The sequence below is a fragment of the Stegostoma tigrinum genome, unplaced genomic scaffold (assembly GCF_030684315.1).
Source record: "Stegostoma tigrinum isolate sSteTig4 unplaced genomic scaffold, sSteTig4.hap1 scaffold_55, whole genome shotgun sequence".
In the NCBI taxonomy this organism is placed as follows: Eukaryota; Metazoa; Chordata; class Chondrichthyes; order Orectolobiformes; family Stegostomatidae; genus Stegostoma; species Stegostoma tigrinum.
The window spans coordinates 635,389-659,525 of NW_026728483.1; the positions used below are offsets into that span (position 1 = coordinate 635,389).

At 43.7% G+C, this 24,137-nt stretch overlaps 1 long non-coding RNA gene across 1 annotated transcript in view; it reads right to left on the minus strand.

Moving 5' to 3' along the window:
* Positions 1–939: 939 nt before the first annotated feature.
* The window catches only part of LOC132208864 (uncharacterized), a 56,759-nt gene continuing 33,561 nt past the window's right edge, over positions 940–24,137 (minus strand). The window contains exon 3 of the long non-coding RNA XR_009444969.1: positions 940–1,101. This is a non-coding gene — a long non-coding RNA (uncharacterized LOC132208864). The remainder of the gene's footprint in view (positions 1,102–24,137) is intronic.

Here is a 24,137-nt window from a genome sequence, read left to right on the forward strand (position 1 = left end):
GCAAGGCCGACAAAATAAATCCTTTTATTAAAAGCTTCCATCTCACTGAGAAAGCTTCAGGCCAATTTGATAATCTGCTCTCAAAAATCTGCTCATATTTTGATAGTTATGACAAATTCTACTATCAGGGCTGACACAATCCACAACATTCGAAATCAATCAACAATATTCCAGAAAGATGATCATTTGCCGTTCCTACCAATTTTAACTGATGCTTTAGAAAATAGAGAAATAAATCTAGATCTGGCAAAAACTAATCAGTTCTTCCTTGGACCATACTCATATGTATCAGTTTTCAATGAAATATGCCCATTAGTTTGTGAGATACATTGCTGACCAACAGAACAACAAATGGGCAAAAACATTACCTCACATTAAGTGTTATCACTGCTGCAACTGAGCACTTGAGTCATACCACACTTCTGAATACTTTTCCCAGTATTCTAATGATGAAAACATGATTGGGAACAAAAACAGCTGCTGAGGTTAGTGTCTTTGAGAAACAATAGCATCATACATATGTAGCGCATCATTTATCTTGCAGGAATGCACTGTGCACATTCTGCACAGACCAAGTTATGATTTAACACTCATCGTGGCAGTGACTAAATACAGAAATATACTAATACAGCAAACCTTTTGTTAAACAGCACCTGTGGTCCCAGGAATGTGCTGAATAATCAAAAATTCCAGTTGATCAATAGGTCCACACACAAAAAAAACACACACTCAATAATAGGAACATAATGCACAGGATATACACATCACTGTTCTCCTTCATTTACAGCATAAATAACTTCAGTAATGATGCAACTTTGCGTGAACTAAAACTTACTGGCAGAGAGCCTTCTCACTTGCACCCTCACCAGACATCACAGAGATTATGAGAATACAGTAAACATCTGGGAAATAATTTTTGTCAGTTTATTGAGTGTGCTAGTTTGTTAAACAAAGTTTACCTCCAGTTAAACCTACAGTTTACATGTGTATCAGCAATGATAGATTTAGTACTGACACTTGTATTTTTCCTCCAGTTGACGCTTGGATGGACACATCAAGACAATTTTCAAAGAAAGCACTCTGATTCTTCGACTCCAACCCCTGGAAAAGGAAATTGCAGAATGTCACTGACTCACTTTACTGATTTGAATACAGCATAAGATACATAGAACATCGAACAGTACAGGCCCTTCAGCCCACGATGTTGTGCCGAACTTTTACCCGAAACCTCAGGTCTATCAAACCTCCACCCCTATCTTATATTACCATCCATATGCCTGTCTAATAGTCACTTAAATGCCCCTAATGAGAACGATTCCGCGACCCACTCGAGCTAAAACAAAGATCTCTTTGAATTGTCATTTGTCAGACATGTATTGAATCAAAAAACAAATTTCTCACTTCCATAGATTTCTATAGCACCTTAATATGATTTGTGAAAATTAATACTTCACCCTTTCATTTTATAAATACAACTTTAAACAAAATGCTACTATATAGAACTTCTATGTTGGTATTTGCGCATATGCCATTTCAGTTTGTGTGATCTGTTTCTATACAACGAGTGATAAACACTTCGATTAAAATGGTTGAGAGCAGTGTATGTGAGATTTAATACCATGCTTTATCGGCAGACAGTCCATGAGCGGGTAGTTATTCACGAGACTCAACTGACATCAAGTCTCAGGGGAGTTTGTGGCCTCTGGGTTACGTACTGTTTGACCATTGCCTACTGGTCACTGGTTGAGAGGAAAGAGAACTACTGGCTGCTATCCATTTTCAACAAGTGATCACGATAATCTACCTGCGTTTCAACGTCCCATCAACATTCAAGAATTGTTGCTCGAAGAGGCTACTGTGTAACAAACAGGAGCAGAATCAAGATCAACCATGTTCTTTTCCCTATCTGAACAAGCTGCCAACACCAGAAATATGGGACCGTCTGAATCAATCTTATACAATTAACTTTTACAGTAGACAACAGGGGCAGAAGTAGGCCATTTAGCCCTTCGAGCCAGCACCACCATTCATTATAATCATGGCTGATCATCCACAATCAGTATCCTGTTCTTGCCTTATCCCCATAACCCTTGATTCCATTATCTTTAAGAGCTCTATCCATCTCTTTCTTGAAACGATCCAGAGACTTGTGCCTCTATTGCCTTCTGGGGCTGAGCATTCCATACATCCACCGCTCTCTGGGTGAAGAAGTTTTTTTCTCAACTCTGTTCTAAATGGCCTACCCCTTTTTTTAAACTGTGTCCTCTGGTTCTGGACTCACCCGTCAGCGGAAACATGGTTCCTGCCTCCAGAGTGTCGAATCCTTTAATAATCTTATACGTCTCAATCAGACCCCCTCTCATCCTTCTAAGCCAGGGCCCTGTACAGCTGCAGAAGGACCTCTTTGCTCCTATACTCAATTCCTCTTGTTATGAATGCCAGCATGTCATGAGCTTTCTTCACTGCCTGCTGTACCTGCGTGCTTGTTTTCATTGACTTCTGTACAAGAACACCTAGATCTCGTTGTACTTCCCCTTTACCTAACTTGATTCCATTTTGATAGTTATCTGCCTTCCTGTTCTTTCCACCAAGGTGGATAACCACACATTTGTTCACATTAAACTGCATCTGCCATGCATCCGTCCTCTCACCTAGCCTGTCCAAGTCACCCTGTATTCTCATAACATCCTCCTCACATTTCACACTGCCGCCCAGCTTTGTGTCATTGACAAATTTGCGAATATTACTTTTAGTGCCTTCATCTATATCATTAATGTATATTGTAAACAGCTGCAGTCCCAGCACCGAACCTTGTGGTACCCCACTGGTCACCGCCTGCCATTCCCAAAGGGACCCGTTTATCACTACTCTCTGCTTCCTGTCAGACAGCCAATTTTCAATCCAACTCAGTATTTTGCCCCCAATAACATGTGCCCTAATTTTGCTCACTAATCTCCTCTGTGGAAATTTATCAAAGGCTTTCTGAAAGTCCTGGTCCACTCCATCCACTGGTTCTCGCTTGTCCATCTTCATAGTTACATCCTCAAAAAATTCCAGAAGATTAGTCAAGCACAATTTCCCCTTCGTAAATCCATGCTGGCTCTGACCTATCCTGTTACGGCTATCCAAATGAGTTGTAATTTCATCTTTTATAATTCACTCCAGCATCGTTCCCACCACTGACGTCAGGCTAACCGGTCGATAATTTCCTGTTTTGTCTCTCCCTCCTTTCTTGAAAAGTGGGACAACATTAGCCACCCTCCAACCTGCAGGAACTGATCCTGAATCTGTAGAACATGGGAAAATGATTACCAATCCGTTCACAATTTCTAGAGCCACCTCCTTAACTCCCCTGGGATGCAGACCATCAGGTACCGGGGACTTAGCAGCCTTCAGACCCAACACCATTTCCTGATGAATATAAATACCCTTCAGTTCATCCATTACCCTACGTCCTTCAGCCACCATTACATCTGGGAGATTGCTTGTGTCTTCCCTAGTGAAGACAGATCCAAAGTACCTATTCAACTCTTCTGCTATTTCCTTGATCCCCATAATAAATTCACTCTTTTCTGTCTTCAAGGGCCCAATTCTAGTCTTAACCATTTTTTTTTCACATACCTTTTACTATCCTCCTTGATAATGGGAACTGCAGATGCTGGAGAATCCAAGATAACAAAGTGTGGAGCTGGATGAACACAGCAGGCCAAGCAGCATCTCAGGAGCACAAAAGCTGATGTTTCGGGCCTAGACCCTTCATCCGGGCCTGAAACGTCAGCTTTTGTGCTCCTGAGGTGCTGCTTGGCCTGCTGTGTTCATCCAGCTCCACACTTTGTTATCCTTACTATCCTCCTTAATATTTTTGGTCAGTTTTCCTTTGTACCTCATTTTTTTCTCTGCGTATTGCCTTTTTAGTCATCTTCTGTTGCTCTTGAAAACCTTCCCAGTCCTCCGGCTTCCCACTCATCTTTGCTATGTTATACTTCTTCTCTTTTAACTTTATAGACTCCTTAACTTCCCTTATCAGCCACGGCCGTCCCTGCCTCCCCTTAGGATCTTTCTTGCTCTTTGGAATGAACTGATCCTACACCTTGTGCATTATATCCAGAAATACCTGCCATTGTTGTTCCACTGCCATCCCTGCTACGGTATTGAACCATTGAACTTTGGACAGCTCCACCCTCATAGCTCCATAGTTCCCTTTGTTCAACTACAATACTGACACTTCCGATTCTCCCTTCTCCGTCTCAAATTGCTGATTAAAACTTATCATATTATCGTCACTACCTCTAATGGCTTCTTTACTTCTAGGTCCCTGATCAAATCCGGTTCGTTGCACAACACCAGATCCAGAATTGCCTCCTCCCTGGTAGGTTCCATACTGACTCTGCATCTCCTGATTCTATGTCTCCACTCACAAGGGGCTGAAGACTTTATATTTCTTTACATTCATAATTTCATATCTTACTATTTGTTATTTCTTTATTATGTCATATTTCTTTACTTCTGACTATTTTAAATACGACATGTTTTCTTATGCTACATCAGTGACGACATTTCAAAAGTAGTTTAGCTGCCTATAAAGTACTTTTTATGCCTGAGACCATAAAATATGCTACATAAATGCAGTTCTTTCTTTTATTAACTGCTGTAGTTGTGTGTTTCTTTGCCAATGGAGGATTGGCTACAATTACGCAGAGTAACATAAGTGAAATACATTTCCCATGACAAAATTCCAAACCAAAGTTACAAAATTAGAATAATAAAATATTGCCTGTTTGCAACTGAACTGTAGATGAGCAAAGGTCACTTAGTCAGTAAAGTACAAATTAACTGTGTTCCCGACATGGAGAATACAAATGAAAACTACGGTAATGCTCACAGGAACTTGGACAATGTTCTACTTTATGCTCATAGCAATGCCATATCATCAACACAGGTTTTAATAGATAATAAGTCACTCTGGGATATTTATTCATTTGTTTTATATCCTCAAGATCATCTTCGCAAATCCTGTGAACAGGGACCACTGAACAGCTGACTTAGAATTTTTTTCCACCTATAATATGGTTATGGTTATGGCTAGCACGAGGGGTCATAGTTTTAAGCTGGTTGGTGGAAAGTATAGAGGGGATGTCAGAGGCAGGTTCTTTACGCAGAGAGTTGTGAGAGCATGGAATGCGTTGCCAGCAGCAGTTGTGGAAGCAAGGTCATTGGGGTCATTTAAGAGACTGCTGGACATGCATATGGTCACAGAAATTTGAGGGTGCATCCATGAGGATCAATGGTCGGCACAACATTGTGGGCTGAAGGGCCTGTTCTGTGCTGTACTGTTCTATGTTCTATGTTCTAATATCCATGTTTTATCCTTCTCCCCTCGAAGTTTGTCTGCAGGAAGATGAGTTTACAGAGGCCTTACAGTTTTAATTTGTACAGATATGTGTCCAATCTTTGTAAATATCTGTCTGTAGTGAGAATCTATGCATTTGTAATAAATAGGCATTCTTGTTAAGAACAGAAACCTGGGCCGTGGTCTTCATCAGTTTGGATCTAAAAGGCAGGTAAATTAGGGAAATTTACATACTTTTCAAAATCTTCCACATTGGGATTACTCTGGAAACAGCAGGCTCGAATTGCAGCATGGTACCCTTCTGAATGTAACGCCTGAAATCACGAAAGTAATAAATTCCTTGAAAACGAACACAGATTCTATACATGAAGGTTACACAAATCCACGAGCTACAACATGGGGAAAAATACAGTGGATGCTATTTTTAATGAACAGTGTGACAACATCAACTGTTCTGTCTGAGAGTGAAATCTGAGAAATGAAAAGTGAAAACTGCCGGGTTAGAAAGATCCAGTTACGTGCTTACCTGATGGAAATGCATTGATTGTGATATTAATATCTATAGAACATAGAACATAGAACATAGAACAGTACAGCACAGAACAGGCCCTTCAGCCCACAATGTTGTGCCGACCATTGATCCTCATGTATGCACCCTCAAATTTCTGTGACCATATACATGTCCAGCAGTCTCTTAAATGACCCCAATGACCTGGCTTCCACAACTGCTGCTGGCAACGCATTCCATGCTCTCACAACTCTCTGCGTAAAGAACCTGCCTCTGACATCCCCTCTATACTTTCCACCAACCAGCTTAAAACTATGACCCCTCGTGCTAGCCATTTCTGCCCTGGGAAATAGTCTCTGGCTATCAACTCTATCTATGCCTCTCATTATCTTGTATACCTCAATTAGGTCCCCTCTGCTCCTCCTTTTCTCCAATGAAAAGAGACCGAGCTCAGTCAACCTCTCTTCATAAGATAAGCCCTCCAGTCCAGGCAGCATCCTGGTAAACCTCCTCTGAACCCTCTCCAAAGCATCCACATCTGTCCTATAATAGGGCGACCAGAACTGGACGCAGTATTCCAAGTGCGGTCTAACCAAAGTTTTATAGAGCTGCAACAAGATCTCACGACGCTTAAACTCAATCCCCCTGTTAATGAAAGCCAAAACACCATATGCTTTCTTAACAACCCTGTCCACTTGGGTGGCCATTTTAAGGGATCTCTGTATCTGCACACCAAGATCCCTCTGTTCCTCCACGCTGCCAAGAATCCTATCCTTAATCCTGCACTCAGCTTTCAAATTCGACCTTCCAAAATGCATCACCTCGCATTTATCCAGGTTGAACTCCATCTGCCACCTCTCAGCCCATCTCTGCATCCTGTCAATGTCCCGCTGCAGCCGACAACAGCCCTCTACACTGTCAACGACACCTCCGACCTTTGTGTCGTCTGCAAACCTGCTGACCCATCATTCAATCCCCTCATCCAAGTCATTAATAAAAATTACAAACAGTAGAGGCCCAAGGACAGAACCATGTGGAACCCCACTCACCACTGACTTCCAGGCAGAATATTTTCCTTCTACTACCACTCGCTGTCTTCTGTTGGCCAGCCAATTCTGTATCCAAGCAGCTAAGTTCCCCTGTATCCCATTCTTCCTGACTTTCTGAATGAGCCTACCATGGGGAACCTGATCAAATGCCTTACTGAAGTCCATATACACCACATCCACACCTCGACCCTCATCAACGTTTCTAGTCACATCCTCAAAAAACTCGATAAGGTTTGTAAGGCATGACCTACCCCTCACAAAGCCGTGTTGACTGTATTTGATCAAGCCATGCTCTTCCAGATGGTCATAAATCTTATCCCTCAGAATCCTTTCTAACACCTTGCAGACGACAGACGAGAGACTTACCGGTCTATATTTGCCGGGGATTTCCCTATTTCCTTTCTTGAAGAGAGGAATTACATTTGCCTCTCTCCAGTCCTCAGGTACGACTCCAGTGGAGAGCGAGGATGCAAAGATCTTCGCAAGTGGCGAAGCAATTGCATTTCTCGCTTCCCAAAGCAGCCGAGGACAAATCTGGTCCGGGCCTGGCGACTTGTCAATCTTAATGTTTGACAAAATTTTCAGCACATCAGCTTCTTCTATCTCTATCCATTCCAGCATGCACACCTGCTCTTCAAAGGTTTCATTCACTACAAAGCTCGTTTCTTTCGTAAAGACAGAAGCAAAAAAACTCATTTAGGGCTTCCCCTACCTCCTCAGACTCCACACACACAAGTTCCCTATGCTATCCCTGATCGGCCCTACTCTTTCTTTCATCGTTCTCTTATTCCTCACCTAAGTGTAAAATGCCTTTGTGTTTTCCCGGATTCCTTCTGCCAAGCCTTTCTCGTGCCCCCTCCTGGCTCTCCTCAGACCATTTTTGAGCTCCTTCCTTGCCTGCATGTCATCCTCTCGAGCTGAACTTGACCCTAGCTTCCTCCACCTCATGTAAGCTACCTTCTTCCTTTTCACAAGAAGCTCCACCGCTCTCATCATCCAAGGTTCCTTTATCTTACCCCTTCTTGCCTGTCTCAGAGGGACATATTTACTCATCACTCCCAACAACTGTTCCTTAAACAGTCTCCACATGTCTATAGTTCCCTTACCATGGAACAACTGCTCCCAGTCCATGCTTCCTAACTCATGTCTAATCGCATCATAGTTTCCTCTTCCCCAATTAAATATCCTCCCATTTTGCATAATCCTCTCCTTCTCCATAGCTATGTAGAATGTGAGGCAGTTATGGTCACTATCACCAAAATGCTCTCCCACCACAAGATCTGATACCTGCCCCGGCTTGTTTCCGAGCACCAAGTCCAGAATGGCCTCTCCCCTCGTCGGCCTCTCAACGTACTGCGTTAGGAAACCCTCCTGAACACACCTTACAAAAACAGCTCCATTCAAATCTTCTGCTCGAAGGAGGTTCCAAACAATATTAGGAAAGTTAAAGTCACCCATTACAACAACCCTACTGCGTCCACACTTTTCCAAAATCTGTCGACCTATGCTTTCTTCAATCTCCCTGCTGCTATTGGGGGGCCTGTAGTAAACCCCTAACGAGGTGACTACTCCCTTGCTGTTCCTAATTTCCACCCATACTGTCTCAGTAGGCAGATCTTCCTCGACAATGGAAGTTTCTGTAGCTGTGATCCCCTCTCTGATTAGTAGTGCTACACCCCCTCCTCTTTCTCCCCCCTCCCTATTCTTTTTAAATGTTCTAAACCCTGGAAGATCCAGCAACCATTCCTGCCCATGAGAAACCCATGTCTCTGTTATGGCCACAACATCATAGCACCAGGTACTGATCCATGCTCTCAGTTCATCACTTTTATTCCTGATACTCCTTGCATTAAAGCAAACACACTTTAACCGATCCCTTGGTGCCTTCCCAGGAAAATCCTTCCCACTAGCTGGTCTACCTCTTGCTACTGCCTCACCTGCATCAACGCTCACCTCTGGTATACAGCTCAGGTTCCCACCCCCCTGCCATACTAGTTTAAACCCTCTCGAACTACTCGAGCAAACCTTCCACCCAGGACATTGGTCCCCTTCCAGTTCAGATGCAACCCGTCCTTCTTGTACAGGTCCCACCTTCCTCAGAAGGCATCCCAATTATCTACATATCTGAAGCCCTCCCTCCTACACCAGCTGCGTAGCCACGTGTTCAGCTGCGCTATATGATTGTTAATTGAGAGTACTGATGAATTTTGCTTATTGTTTCTGTGATCATCTCAACAATCCATTTGTCAACACAATAAAGTAGATATTGTTATTGTAAAACACCCCTGTAAATCCAAAGAAAATTTCAAGAGGGGCCAAATAAGTAGTGTTGGGGAACAAAGAAATGGCAGAGGAACTGAACAAGTATTTTGCATCAGTCTTCAGGTTGGAAGGCACCAGTAGTAGAACTTTAAGGGAGTCTGAAGCAGAAGTGAGTGCGGTGGCCATCACTAAGGAGAAGGTACAGGGGAAGCTGAAGGGTCTGTGTGGAATTTGTACATTCTCCCCATGTCCGCACGGGTCTCCGCCAGGTGCTCTGATTTCCATCCACAGTCCAAAGATGTGCAGGCAAGGTGGATCAGCCATGGCAAATGTGAGCTTGCCGGGACACAGTACAGGGCTGGGTCTTGGTGGGATGTTCTTGACGGAGATGGTGCAGACCCAATGGCCTCTTTCCGCTCTGTAGGAATTCTATAATTCCGAGAAGATGGTAAATTACATGGACCAGATGGACTGCCCCCCAGAGTTCTGAAGGAGATAAGTAAGAAGACCATGCAGGTATTGATGATCTTTCAGGAATTACTGGAGTCAGGGTGGGTCCCAAAGGAGTACAAAATGGCAAATATAACACCCCTGTTTAAAATAGAGGGAGGCAAAAGACAAGAAATTAAAAGACGAGAAAAACCTGTTAGCCTGACGCTGGTCATTAGGTCAGATTTTAGAATCCATTATTAAGGATGAGATCGGAGAGTACTTGGAAGGACATGGTAATACTTGGAACTACATGTTAAATTGGGCTGAGAAAACACAACTTTGTCAAGGGAAGGTCTTTGTTAGATTCTTTGAGAATGTAACCAGTGAGTAAAAACAAAAGAGAGCCATTGAACTTTATCTGTTTGGATTTTCAGAAAGCCTTTGACAAGGTGCCACACAGGACGCTTCAAAATAAAAAAAATGAGCTTATTGTGTTAGGGAGTAGGTACTGGCATGGATAGAGGATCGGCTAACTGGCAGAATGCAGAGAGTGGCAATAAAAGGGTCTTTTGCAGGATGGCAGCCAGCAACTACAGGAGTTCCACAGTCATCAGAGTTCAGACAACAGCCATTCACGTTATACATCAGCAATCTGGACAAAGGAACTAATGGTATTGTAGTCCACAGGGGGTTGTTGCTAAGTTTGCAGATGACATTTCGATAGGTGGAGAGGCAAGTAGTGTTGAGGAAGTGGGGAGGTCACAGAGAGTCTGTAGAGAAGTGGCAGTACAGGCATAGGCTATTTTCTAAATGGGGAAAGGCTTCAGAAATCTGAAGCACAAAGATGCCCCAGTTCAGGATTCTTTTAACATGCAGGTTCAGTTGGCAGTTGGGAAGGCAAATGCAATGTCAGCATTCATTTCAAGACGGCAAAAATACAAGAGCAGAGATGTATTGCTGAGGCTGTGTAAGGCTCTGGTCATATTGCATTTGGAATATTAAGAGCAGTTTTTGGCCATCTGTCTAAGGAAGGATGTGCTGGCCTTTGTCAGGGTCTAGAGGAGGTTCTCAAACATAATCTTGGCGATGAAGGGACTGTCATGTGAGGAATGGCTGAGAACTCTGGGTCTGTACTCGATGGAGTTTAGAAGGATGAAGGGGGCACACTGAAGGGAATTCAGGCCTGGATAGAGTGGACATGGAGATGATGTTTCCACGAGTAGGAGAGACCAGGACCTGGGGGCACAGCCTCAGAGTCAAAGGGACTACCCTTCAGGATGGAGATGAGGAGGAATTTATTCAGTCAGAAAGTTGTGAATCTGTGGAACTCGTTGATGCAGAAACCTGTGGAGGCCAAGTCAGAGTTGATTTCAGGCATAGATAGATATGTTCTTGCTTAGTATGGACACAGGAGAATGGGATTGAGAATGATTGATCCCACTCAATGGGCTGAATGGTCTAATTCTGTTCTTAAATCTTCAGGTCTAAAACACTGGAATGAATCAGTTCAGTGTCATTTTTATTGCACTGCAAGGACAGTAGCTCTCCAAAAGACCGAACAGATTTTCTCACGCTGTTGTGGCAAACCTATTCAATAACTGGCAACAATGCTCCTATTGCGCCTCTCTCAGCCGATGCTAGTTAGTTCTCCTACTCATCGTAACTGGACCATCCTGGTATTACTGGCACTAGTGCCATGTTTAAAGGCTATTGTGAACCAGTAAAATGCTCAGAATCCAGAACTGCCTTGTACAGTTCATAGCATTTGTCCCAGACAGGGCAGGAAAGAGGAAATTAGCACCTTATTTTACAGTTAGGGACCTGGAAGTCCTGGTGGATGGATTGGTGCAGTGCAGAACTGTCCTCTTTCCCAAGGACAAGCACAGGAGGCCATGACACAAGACTCGGCCAGACTCATCTGAGGCTGTCCAGTGTCAATGCAGTCTCAACCACCAAAAGAACCATCCAGCAGTGCTGCAAGATCAGTGACCCCTGCTCCAACAGAAGAGCCTCATTGTTCTGTGCTACCTCACATTCACACTCTCTCTAATTCTGCACCACCCTTCAGCACAGCTCATGTAATACCATTCTCACCAAAGCATTCAATGTCTGTCTTCGCTTGCTCTCGTCTACTTGAGGCCCCAAGGCTATTATTCCTGTATGCTCTCTGTGCCTCTTGCTCTCACCCAGGAGACCTCACCTCCCTTCCCAAACATACATGAGCACGAACAAATGCACCAGCTCATTTCATCTCACTCAATCCCTCCCTTTGTTTCATTCCAGGAAAAACAGCCCACAGCAGGGCAGAAAGAGCCAACACAGGTAGAGATAATAAAATGTGAGGCTGGATGAACACAGCAGGCCAAGCAGCATCACAGGTAGTGAGGTGTCTAACGTTTGACTTCTCACAACCTATGAGGATAGTGTCCTGACCATGATCATTCTGAGCAGCCAACTGATTGCCTCCAAGCCCCTCGAGTGATATCAGACAATGCCCTGGAGTTACCTAGATCTGCTGCCTGGAACTGCCTCCCTTGACTACAGACCATTCCCCTCAGAACATGAAGCATGACCATGAGGTTGGAGACAATGCAACGCGTTCTGTGCTTCTGCAGCTGGCACATGCTGCAGGTGTGAGATCAACATATCACGGTGCTGAACGGCAACACATCCACTCCTTTGATTGATGACTGCTGACAAACATGACAAGCTGTCTGGCTTGGTCTCGATGACAAAAAGTTAATCAATATACTAGCATTATGAGTCTGTGAGATGTGGCAGAGGGGGCAACCCATAAAAAGACAAGGCAAATGAAGACAAGGCAGAGGAGCTGTTAGCATTCATGCAGGGACAAAATGAGAGTGGAGAGCTCAAGCAAGGTGTCCTGATGTGTAACGTGGCCCAATACACGAATGGGTGCCTGTTCCTGCATATAAAAGTGCCCTGGCAGCAGCACTGCAATGAGGGGGGCTGCTGCAATCCAAAATGCAGCAATGAAGTACAGAAGAGTACTGAAAGCAGATCTGAGATGTGCCATGATGTGCTGAGGCTGGAACATGCCACATGTCAAAACTGTGGACATGGGGTGCTACTGATGGGTGTGGCTGGAGATGCTGGTGACTAGTGTCCAAGTTGGGGGTCCAGAGGAGCATTGAGCAATGTGGAAGCACCACACACCCACTCTGAATTTCATTTCGGTAATTCTCAGCATCTAGTTCCTGTCTGGCAGGTAGAAAAAGGGAATAATTATTAATGAGGGTGGTACTGAGAAATAATCTATGCCTTTCAGTGCTCCCTAGCGCGAATTTCAGCTCAATGTCTGCAATTTTACTGCAAAATGAAACATTTTGGTTTTGACATTCAGAAGGAACTTGAGCTGCAATCAATATGACGGGTACGCACCAAATGAAGAATGTCAAAATTGACAGTCGCAAAAATGATTTAATATTGGAACACATCTCATGCAGACAAAGCTCAACTTTATACAAATGAAAAATTGGAGGTCACGTGGGGTGCAGAGAAGGACACCGAAAGATTAACCCCGGACTTTCATCTCCAAGTCCTAGAATTATATCCAGCTTGGACTGAAGGAAAATAAAATTCTCTCCGCTTGCAAGGATTCCCCAATATACTGTCACAGTCTTAATACATTTCCAAGTGAAGTGCATAACATTATTCCTAAATGGAGCTTACTAAACAATCTGACTGAGATAAGCTGAACGACAATTAGCCTGGAAAATATCACAATGGCACAGTTAATGCTCTTCAAGATACTGGCTAGGTTAAAAAGTCTCAGTTATGAGATAGACTGGTATGCTGGGTTTGTTTTCCTTGGAGCAGAGGAGGCGGAGGTGTGGGTGGGGATCTGATTGAGGCATAGAAAATTATGACAGGCACGGGCAGAATACATGGTGAGAATCCATTCCCCATGGCACATGTGTCTAAGACCAGATGGCACAAGTTTAAGGTGAGGATTAAATGCTTTGGAGGAAGTCTGAAAGCTTTTTCATCTAAAAAGTGGTAGACATATGGAGCACACTGCTTGAGAGGGTTTTTGATGCAGGTATTCTCAACATTTAAAAAGCATCTGGGATGAGCATTTAAAATGCTAGGTCAAAGTAGGCTCTGGACCAAGTGTTGACAAATGAGATTAGTGCAGCTTGGTGTTTGTTGGTAGGCATAGATATGGTGTTTCTATGCTGTATGACTCTATGAGATTGAGGGTCATATGAAAATTTATTCTACGTCTGGCCGTTTATTCCTTGACATTAACTGGATGATGTTCATATTGTGTATTTTATACATGTCATTCTCCAGCACTAACATTTGTCACCGTGAAGAGCATTACAATCAGAATGTCAAGATGTCTACATGATCCTGGGCAGATCTGACCAAATGGAATCAAAAGTATATCAGTTTCAATTTTATGATTTAAAACAAAAGTCGCTAAAACTGTCAACTACTTTATCTGTTGAACTGAAATGAAACTAGAACATACTGAAACCTTATGTCAACAATACTCGGATTGATTTTAATCAGTCCACAATCTTCACATTTACTTAACTGATCCTGTACATATCAAAATCCAATATGTCGCATGCAGTTTAGTGCACCTTAGGACAATCTAAACTTACATTAAAGTGTAAATCATACATAGGGATCAAAGACGTTCAGCAGCTAGTTCAGACACATTTCGACACAGAGTGGCACGTTGACCAAATCCTTGTGATTTTGTTCCAAACCATCATAAATGGTCATTAAACAGTTGATTACTTCAGTCACATTTAGAAGTTGCTCATTTTGTGTCAATTTGTGTTGATCCAAGACGCGTTGTGCTGTGTGCAACTCCAACAGATACACGACAAAGGAGGAAGAAAACTAACTTCGATTACAGTTTTAACTTATTGGAGCTATTAAATAAAATTAATTCCTGTATTTGGCCCAGAAATAAATACAAGGATTCACAAAAGTACTCTGGAATGATGGAAACAGGCCATTTCCTTCTCAAATGCAACATGTCAAATCCAACGAGGGAACCGTCAGTGATGCTGGTCATATTCTGTTGTTTGGTTCAGTAATTCCTGCAGAACAATGGTGGAGGAACAGTAGCTTTGTAAGTCATGAAGCCCTCCTTTATATTTATGAAGCAGGACTCAAAACAATTTAACCTGAAACATCCATCTTTTTCAAGCGATGTTCATTCTCACTACATCCAAATCCAAAGTACAATCTAATTGGCTCTTTCTCCGTTTCAAATAGTGGATCTTACAACCCTTATTTCACTTCTGGTCATCAGCATTCTTTTAAATCACACTATGCCACAGCTATTAAGTGTGTTAATTATATGTTCTTGTTAATTTTAAAAAGATGCTCTGTTACCTCGGTTTTGAACGAGATTTCTCTTGTAATTTTGCTATTTTGTCATACATATGGTATGTTCTACAGCGTCTACCAAAAATAATTAGTAGTTAAGCAAGTATCAATTCAACGTTAGTTCACATGATGCCAACAAAATCTGGCAAACTTTGTCAAAACATCGAATGCCAGTCAAACCACTCTAAATATAACAGAACCTCCATAAATAAAATCTAATGGCAATATGAGGAATGAAGCTCCCAGAGATATGCATTCATGTGACTGAAATCATTTATTTTCTCGGCTTCTAACCCTTCCACATGCAGCAAGATCCTGGCCCATGAACCTTCACTGCTTTAAAAAAATTCCTCCTAACATCCCCCTACATCTTTTCCCCAAAACATCAATGCATTCCATTCTCCTTGTAACATCATCTATCAGCCATAGGAACACAGACTTTCCACGTTTATCTTACCCCAACCAATCATAATCCTTTATGTCTCCATTCACTACTTATTAATCCCCTGTACTCCAATGAAAATAGCATTAGTTAAATTTGTTGATAAAATGTCACATTCTTAAAACAAGTTGGGTAAATTTCATCATTATTACTCAACACTACCAAAATTATTACTCTTTAAGTTTAGTCACCAGATTTGGGTGTATCATTCCAGTCCTACTTCAAGGTTCAGGATAACTTCTTTGTTTTAGCACTGCATGAGCTACATTATAAAGCCCCATCCCACAGATACGAAGGTGGGAAGAAACACATAAAATCTGGAGGGCACTGTGTGTACATGTGTGGAAGTTCTGGGGAACTGTCAAGCAGCCTGCCTATCCTTTGACCTCCTGAGACTAATTGATGGCAATTTAAGGGATCCCCTCTATTGCGTAAGGAGATAGATGTCAATCAGAAAGGCAGTCAGGTTGAGATGCACAATCCAGCCTAGAAAAAGTGAGTTGGTAGGGGAACATCATTCACAGGTCCCTTGGCCCGATCCTAGGCACTTCACGCTCTTAAATGCTCATCCACCCTTTTAACAACCCCTAACAACCCTCAACCACTCCGTACCCCTCGTCGGGGACCCGCCATCCAGCCAACAGCAACTTCAGACTCTTCTGGGCTCTAAGTGGCCAGGAGTTCTACAAGGTAGAACTTCTATCCAAGAGGGCGCCTGATGTCCTGCCTCCAGCCATTTAATGTTGCAGGGCAGCTGTGAAGAGCATGGGCAGGGTCCCATTTGGCATTTCAACTGGGAGAGACCTGAGCAGGAGCTGGGGCAACAGCACCATGTTGAGTACTATTTATCGGACCAAAAATTCCATATCCTAAGCATTCTCTCCAATGTTCTGCCAATTCAACAGTCAGTGCCCAAGGTTAGTGGAAAACCAGAAATAAGGAAAGATTTCAAAGCCGAGAAATAGAAAAGAAACAGACAACAAAAGCGTATTTAAAGAAATGAAAAGAAAGAAAGAAGTCAAAGTGAACGCAGATCCCTTCAAGGATGGAGGCTGCAAAAATAATAATGGGGAATCAGGAAATGGCAAATGAGACAAATAAATACTTCATATGAGTCTCCATAGCAAAAGAAACAAATACAATCTCAAAATTACTTACTTAACAAGGTACAAAAAGCAGACAGGAAATATCACCAGAGAAAAGGTGCTCGGGAAACTAATGGGGCTAAAGGTCAATAGGTATCCTGGACCTGATGTACCCTGCACTAGGATATTAAAAGATGTAGCTACAGAGATACTGGATGCACTAGCAGTAATCTTCCAAATATCCCGGGAATCTGGAACATTTCAAGCAGTAGATTGGAATACTGCCAATGTAACAACTTCATATGAAAAGGAAGGATGACAAAAAATAGGCAACCTCTCATTAGGAAAATATTGCAGTCTGTTATAAAAGATGCAACAGCAGGTCATGTGGTCTGGCAATACTATGGCTTTAAGAGGTGTATTTTGTCCTGGTTTGTGTTCTTCTCTAAAGGCCCGAGAGGCCTTGGGGTTTTATTTTTTGAAGTTGTAACAACAAAAGCAGCATGAATGGGTAACTTCCGAAGAAGGGGCTCGACCCAAAACATCAGCTTTCCTGCTCCTCTGATGCTGCTTGGCCTGTTGTGTTCATGCAGCTCGACACCTTGTTATCTCAGATTCTCCAGCATCGGCAGTTCTTACTATCTCAGTATGAATGGGTCATGTCAGGCTCCCACAGAACCAAGGTTTTAGTTTAGATTTCGACAGTTGTTGAGGTTTGAAGTTGGCCGTGGAAGCTGTTATCTCTCTCCATATCTCCCCATCTCTCTCTGTGTTACAGCTAAAAGCAGGGGTTCTCTTTCTGTGACCAGAATCATGTGAGACAATCTGTTTTACTGTCTTTGCCTTTGCCAAGGTGTGTTTATGGGATATTATTATATTGGAACAGTTGTTGTTTGGTAGTTAAGTAATATATTATTCAATTAAGTTTTCCAGTAGAGTTAAACTAATCTCAATTCTTCTTTCTTTTGTCTGCATTTTAACTAGGGGGAAAGTGGTTTTGCTTAAATCTGAGTGGTGTGCCGAATCGATTTACATCTAGAACACAGCACCCTAGACTTGTCTTTAAATAAAAGTTGGAGTCTAGGTTATCTCCTTGATACATATTTGTTGGGGACTTGGTCTAGTCCATAACTGTGGAAGTAGATAATATAATCAAGCAAAGTCAGCATGGCTTCATGGTGGGGAAATTGTGCCTGACAATTTTTTAAAAATTCTTTGAGTAAGTAACAGACAGGATGGATAAAACAGAACCAGTAGAAGTATTGTGTTTGGATTTTAAAATGGCACTTGAAAAAATATCGCCCTAAGTTTACCTAATATAAGAAAAAAAACACATAATTTTGGGATAGTATATTAGCATGTTTTCAGAATTGGTCAAAGAATAGAAAATAGGCAGTTGGGCTGAAGGGAGAGATAATGGGAACTGCAGATGCTGGAGAATCCAAGATAACAAAGTGTGAAGCTGGATGAACACAACAGGCCAAGTAGCAGTGACAATGGGAACTGCAGATGCTGGAGAATCCAAGATAATAAACTCTGATGAAGGGTCTAGGCCCGAAACGTCAGCTTTTGTGCTCCTGAGACGCTGCTGGGCCTGCTGTGTTCATCCAGCCTCACATTTTATTGTCTAGGCCAAGTAGCATCTTAGGAGCACAAAAGCTGAAGTTTTGGGCCGACACTGTTCATCAGGGATGCGGAGAGGGTTCTGAAATAAATAGGGAGAGAGCGGGAGGCGGACCGCAGATGGATAGAGGAGAAGATAGGTGGACAGGAGAGTGTAGGTGGGGAGGTGGAGAGGGGATAGGTCAGTCCAGGGAGGACAGACAGATCAAGGAGGCTGGATGAGGTTACTAAGTGGTAAATGGAGGTGTGGCTTGAGGTGGGAGGAGGGGTTAGGTGAGAGGAAGAACAGGTTAGGTAGGCGGGGATGAGCTGGGCTGGTTTTGGGATGCAGTGGGGGGAGGGGATGAGCTGGGCTGGTTTTGGGGTGCAGTGGGGGAGGGGGAGATTTTAAAACTCATGCAGCCCACATTCATACCATTGGGCTGTAGGGTTCCCAAGCGGAATATGAGTGGCTGTTCCTGCAACCTTCGGGTGGCATCATTATGGCACTGCAGGATGCCCATGATGGACATGTCGTCTAAGGAATGGGAGGGGGAGTTAAAATGGTTCGCAACTGGGGGGTGCACGTGTTTATAGAACAGAGAACATTACAGCACAGTACAGGCCGTTCGGCTCTTGATGCTGTGCCGACCTGTCATACTGATCTGAAGCCCATCTAACCTACACTATTCCATGTATGTCCATATGCTTATCCAATGACGACTTAAATGTCCCTAAAGTTGGTGAATCTACGACTGTTGCAGGCAAAGCGTTCCATTCCCTGACTACTCTCTGAGTAAAGAAACCACCTCTGACATCTGTCCGGTATCTTTCACCCCTCAATTTAAAGCTATGCCCCCTCGTGCTCGCCGTCACCATCCTAGGATAAAGGCTCTAACTCTCTGATTATTTTATATGTTTCAATGAAGTCACCTCTCAAACTTTTTCTCTCTAACGAAATTGCGAACCGAGTGGAGGTGTTCTGCAAAGCGCTTCCCAAGCCTCCGCTTGGTTTCCCCAATGTAGAGGAAGCTACACCGGGTACAGTGGATACAGTATACTACATTGACAGATGTGCAGGTGAGCATCTGCTTAATATGGAAAGTCATCTTGGGGCCTTGGATGGGGGTGAGGGAGGAGGTGTGGGAGCAAGTGTAGCACTTCCTGCGTTTGCACGGGAACGTGCTGGGTGTGGTGGGATTGGAGGGGAGTGTGGAGTGGACAAGGGAGTCACTCCGGAAGGCAGACAAGGGTGGGGATGGAAAAATGTCTTGGGTGCTGGGGTCGGATCGTAGATGGCGGAAGTGTTAGTTGGGCTGAAGGGAGGTGTAACTAATGGAGTACCACAGGGATCAGTGCTGGATCCATACTTATTGCCAATAAAATATTACTGACTTATATACTTGAAGCAAACATACTATTGCCAGGTTTGCAGATGACATAAAAATAAGTGGGAAGGCTATTCAGTTCCAAGAACGACCAGGAGGCTGAAATGTTCAAAAGCAGAAGCTTGATTATGAAACAAAAAAACTCAACAGGTCTGGCAGCATCAGTGAAGAGAAAACAAAGCCAATGCTTTGAGTCCAACAATCCAAAGTTAGAACATAGAACAGACAACAGTACAGCACAGAACAGGCCCTTCAGCCCACAATGTTGTGCCGGCCATTGATCCTCATCTATGTACCCTCAAATTTCTGTGACCATATGCATGTCCAGCAGTCTCTTACATGTCCCCAATGACCTTGCTTCCACAACTGCTGCTGGCAACGCATTCCATGCTCTCACAACTCTCTGTGTAAAGAACCCTCCTCTGACATCCCCTCTTTACTTTCCTCCAACCAACTTAAAACTATGACCCCTCGTGTTAGCCATTTCTGCCCTGGGAAATAGTCTCTGGCTATCAACTCTATCTATGCCTCTCATTATCTTGTATACCTCAATTAGGTCCCCTCTCCTCCTCCTTTTCTCCAATGAACAAAGTCCGAGCTCAGTCAAACTCTCTTCATCAGATAAGCCCTCCAGTCCAAGCAGCATCCTGGTAAGCCTCCCCTGAACCCACTCCAAAGCATCCACATCTTTCCTACAATAGGGTGACCAGAACTGGATGCAGTATTCCAAGTGCGGTCTAACCAAAGTTTTATAGAGCTGCAACAAGATCTCACAACTCTTAAACTCAATCCCCCTGCTAATCAAAGCCAAAACACCATATGCTTTCTTAACAACCCTGTCCACTTGGGTGGCCATTTTCAGGGATCTATGTATCTGCACACCAAGATCCCTCTGTTCCTCCACACTGCCAAGAATCCTATCCTTAATCCTGTACTCAGCTTTCAAATTCGACCTCCAAAATGCATCACCTCGCATTTATCCAGGTTGAACTCCATCTGCCACCTCTCAGCCAATCTCTGCATCCTGTCAATGTCCCGCTGCAGCCTACAACAGCCCTCTATACTGTCAACGACACCTCCGACCTTCGTGTCGTCTGCAAACTTGCTGACCCATCCTTCAATCCCCTCATCCAAGTCCTGTATCCAGACAGGTACGTTCCCCTGTATCCCATTCCTCCTGACCTTCTGAATGAGCCTACCATGGGGAACCTTATCAAATGCCTTGCTGAAGTCCATATACACCAGATCCACAGCTCAACCCTCATCAACTTTTCTAGTCACATCCTCAAAGAACTCGATAAAGTTTGTGAGGCATGACCTGCCCCTCACAAAGCCGTGTTGACTGCATTTAATCAAGACATGCTCTTCCAGATGCTCTTAAATCCTATCCCTCAGAATCCTTTCTAACACCTTGCAGACGACAGACGTGAGACTTACTGGTCTGTAATTGCCGGGGATTTCCCTATTTCCTTTCTTGAAGAGAGGAATTACATTTGCCTCTCTCCAGTCCTCAAGTACGACTCCAGTGGAGAGCGAGGATGCAAAGATCTTCGCAAGTGGCGAAGGAATTGCATTTCTCGTTTCCCAAAGCAGCCGGGGACAAATCTGGTCCAGGCCTGGCGGCTTGTCAATCTTCATGTTTGACAAAATTTTCAGCACATCAGCTTCCTCTATCTCTCTCCATTCCAGCAAGCACACCTGCTCTTCAAAGGTTTCATTCACTACAAAGTTCGTTTCTTTCGTAAAGACAGAAGCAAAAAACTCATTTAGGGCTTCCCCTACCTCCTCAGACTCCACACACACAAGTTCTCTATGCTATCCCTGATCGGCCCGACTCTTTCTTTGACCATTCTCTTATTCCTCACCTAAGTGTAAAATGCCTTTGTGTTCGCCCTAATCCGTTCTGCCAAGCCTTTCTCGTGCCCCCTCCTGGCTCTCCTCAGACCATTTTTGAGCTCTTTCCTCGCCTGCCTGTAATCCTCTAGAGCTGAGCTTGCCCCTAGCTTCCTCCACCTTATGTAAGCTACCTTCTTCCTTTTGACGACAAGCTCCACCGCTCTCGTCATCCAAGGTTCCTTTATCTTACCCCTTCTTGCCTGTCTCAGAGGGAAATATTTATTCTTCACTCGCAACAACTGTTCCTTAAACAGTCTCCACATGTCTATAGGGCCTTTACCATGCAACAACTGCTCCCAGTCCATGCTTCCTAACTCATGTCTAATCGCATCATAGTTTCCTCTTCCCCAATTAAATATCTTCCCATTTTGCCTAATCCTCTCCTTCTCCATAGCTCTGTAGAATGTGAGGCAGTTATGGTCACTATCACCAAAATGCTCTCCACCACAAGATCTGATACCTGCCCCGGCTTGTTTCCGAGCACCAAGTCTAGAATGGCCTCTCCCCTCGTCGGCCTGTCAACGTACTGAGTTAGGAAACCCTCCTGAACACACCTTACAAAAACAGCTCCATTCAAATCTTCTGCTCGAAGGAAGTTCCAATCAATATTGGGAAAGTTAAAGTCAGCCATTACAACAACCCTATTACGTCCGCACTTTTCCAAAATCTGCCGACCTATGCTTTCTTCAACCTCCCTGCTGCTATTGGGGGGCCTGTAGTAAACCCGTAACGAGGTGACTACTCCCTTGCTGTTCCCAATTTCCACCCACACTGATTCAGTAGGCAGATCTTCTTCGACAATGGAAGCTTCTGTAGCTGTGATACCATCTCTGATTAGTAGTGCTACACTCCCTCCTCTTTCTCCCCCCTCCCTATTCTTTTTAAATGCTCTAAACCCTGGAACATCCAGCAACCATTCCTGCCCCTGAGAAACCCATGTCTCTGTTATGGCCACAACAACATAGCACCAGGTACTGATTCATGCTCTAAGTTCATCACTTTTATTCCTGATACTCCTTGCATTAAAGCAAACACACTTTAACTGATCCCTTGGTTCCTTCCCAGGAAAATCCTTCCCACTAGCTGGTCTACCTCTTGCTATTGCCTCACCTGCATCAACTCTCACCTCCGGTATACAGCTCAGGTTCCCACCCACCTGCCATACTAGTTTAAACCCTCTCAAACTACTCGAGCAAACCTTCCACCCAGGACATTGGTCCCCTTCCAGTTCAGATGCAACCCGTCCATCTTGTACACGTCCCACCTTCCCCAGAAGGCATCCCAATTGTCTACATAACTGAAGCCCTCCCTCCTACACCAGCTGCGCAGCCACGTATTAAGCTGCACCCGCTCCCTGTTCCTCGCCTCGCTATCTCGTGGCACCGGTAGTAAACGAGAGAACACTACTCTGTTCGTCCTGCTTTGCAGCTTCCATCCTAACTCCCTGAAATCACTTTTTATATCCTCAATCCTTTTTCTGGCTTTATCATTAGTGCCAATACGTAACACGATTTCTGGCTGTTCGCCCTCCCCTTTTAGAACCTTATACACCTGATCGGAGACGTCCCGGACCCTGGCACCAGGGAGGCAACATACCTTCCGGGAATCCCGATCCTGACCTTTAACATGCGTTTCCTTAGCTGTGATGGAGTGATGACCCTCATTCCCCACAGGAGACCTCCTCCTTGTATAGATAGTTCTAGCTTCCACGTGACAAATGGTTTCAGTTCCGGTTGCTCCCTTTGCAGTACCACACCCACCACTCACGTAGTCGTGGGTCATTTTGACTGTCTCTCTTAATTTGTCCTACCGTTGCCAGAGTGTTCCCTACTTGCTCGAAGTAGAAAATGTCTACATAGGGACTGTTCGTTGTCAACTCATTTGGCAAAGGTAATCTAAAATCCTTCAGCAATCTCTAAGTTTCTGATTTACAGCATCCCACAGTGAACTTCAGTTTTTACTTTTGAAGGGGGCTTGTATAATCCCACGGCATCAATGATATGGCCTTAGTATTGTATGGAAATTATTTTTAAAAATCATAGTCATTTTTCCTCACTTCTTCAAATCTAACTTGTGAGGATGCTCTTTTTTAGGTTCTCCCTGTGAGTAAAATATTGTCTTGGTAACACTAGACTCCTTTCAATCCACTTCAAATCTGATCCATGGCATGTTAGAATAATCCAAGCACAGATGGATTTCAAATGGAAATCTCTTGTTATTGAATACTACTTTACGTGTTACAATAATCAAGTATTTCCGTGACTCAGGAACTCTATTCATCTGGAGATAGATTTGACTAAGTTCAATCTTACTGAAAAGCAGACCTCTAGCTGGTCCAACAAGTATGTCATCAATTACAGGCAAAGCATACTGCTCAGCGCATAATGCTGGATTAGTAGCGAACTTGTAATCAGTGCAGATGCATAACTCCATCTATCAGTGGAATGATAGGTGTGGGCCAATCATTTTTGGATTCAAGGATTCCCATCTTGACCAGTGTCACTCAATTATGGTCATAGTGTCATAGAGACGTACAGCATGGAAACAGAACACTTTGGTCCAACTCATCTACGTGAACAGAATATCCTTATTTTTCTAATCCCATTTACCAGTATTTGGCCCATATCCTCTAAACCCTTCCTATTCATGTACCCATCCAAGTGCTTTTTAAATATTCTCATTGTACCTGCTTCCGCCAGTTCCTCCGGCAGCTCATTCCTTACACACACCATCCTCGGCTTGGAAAACGT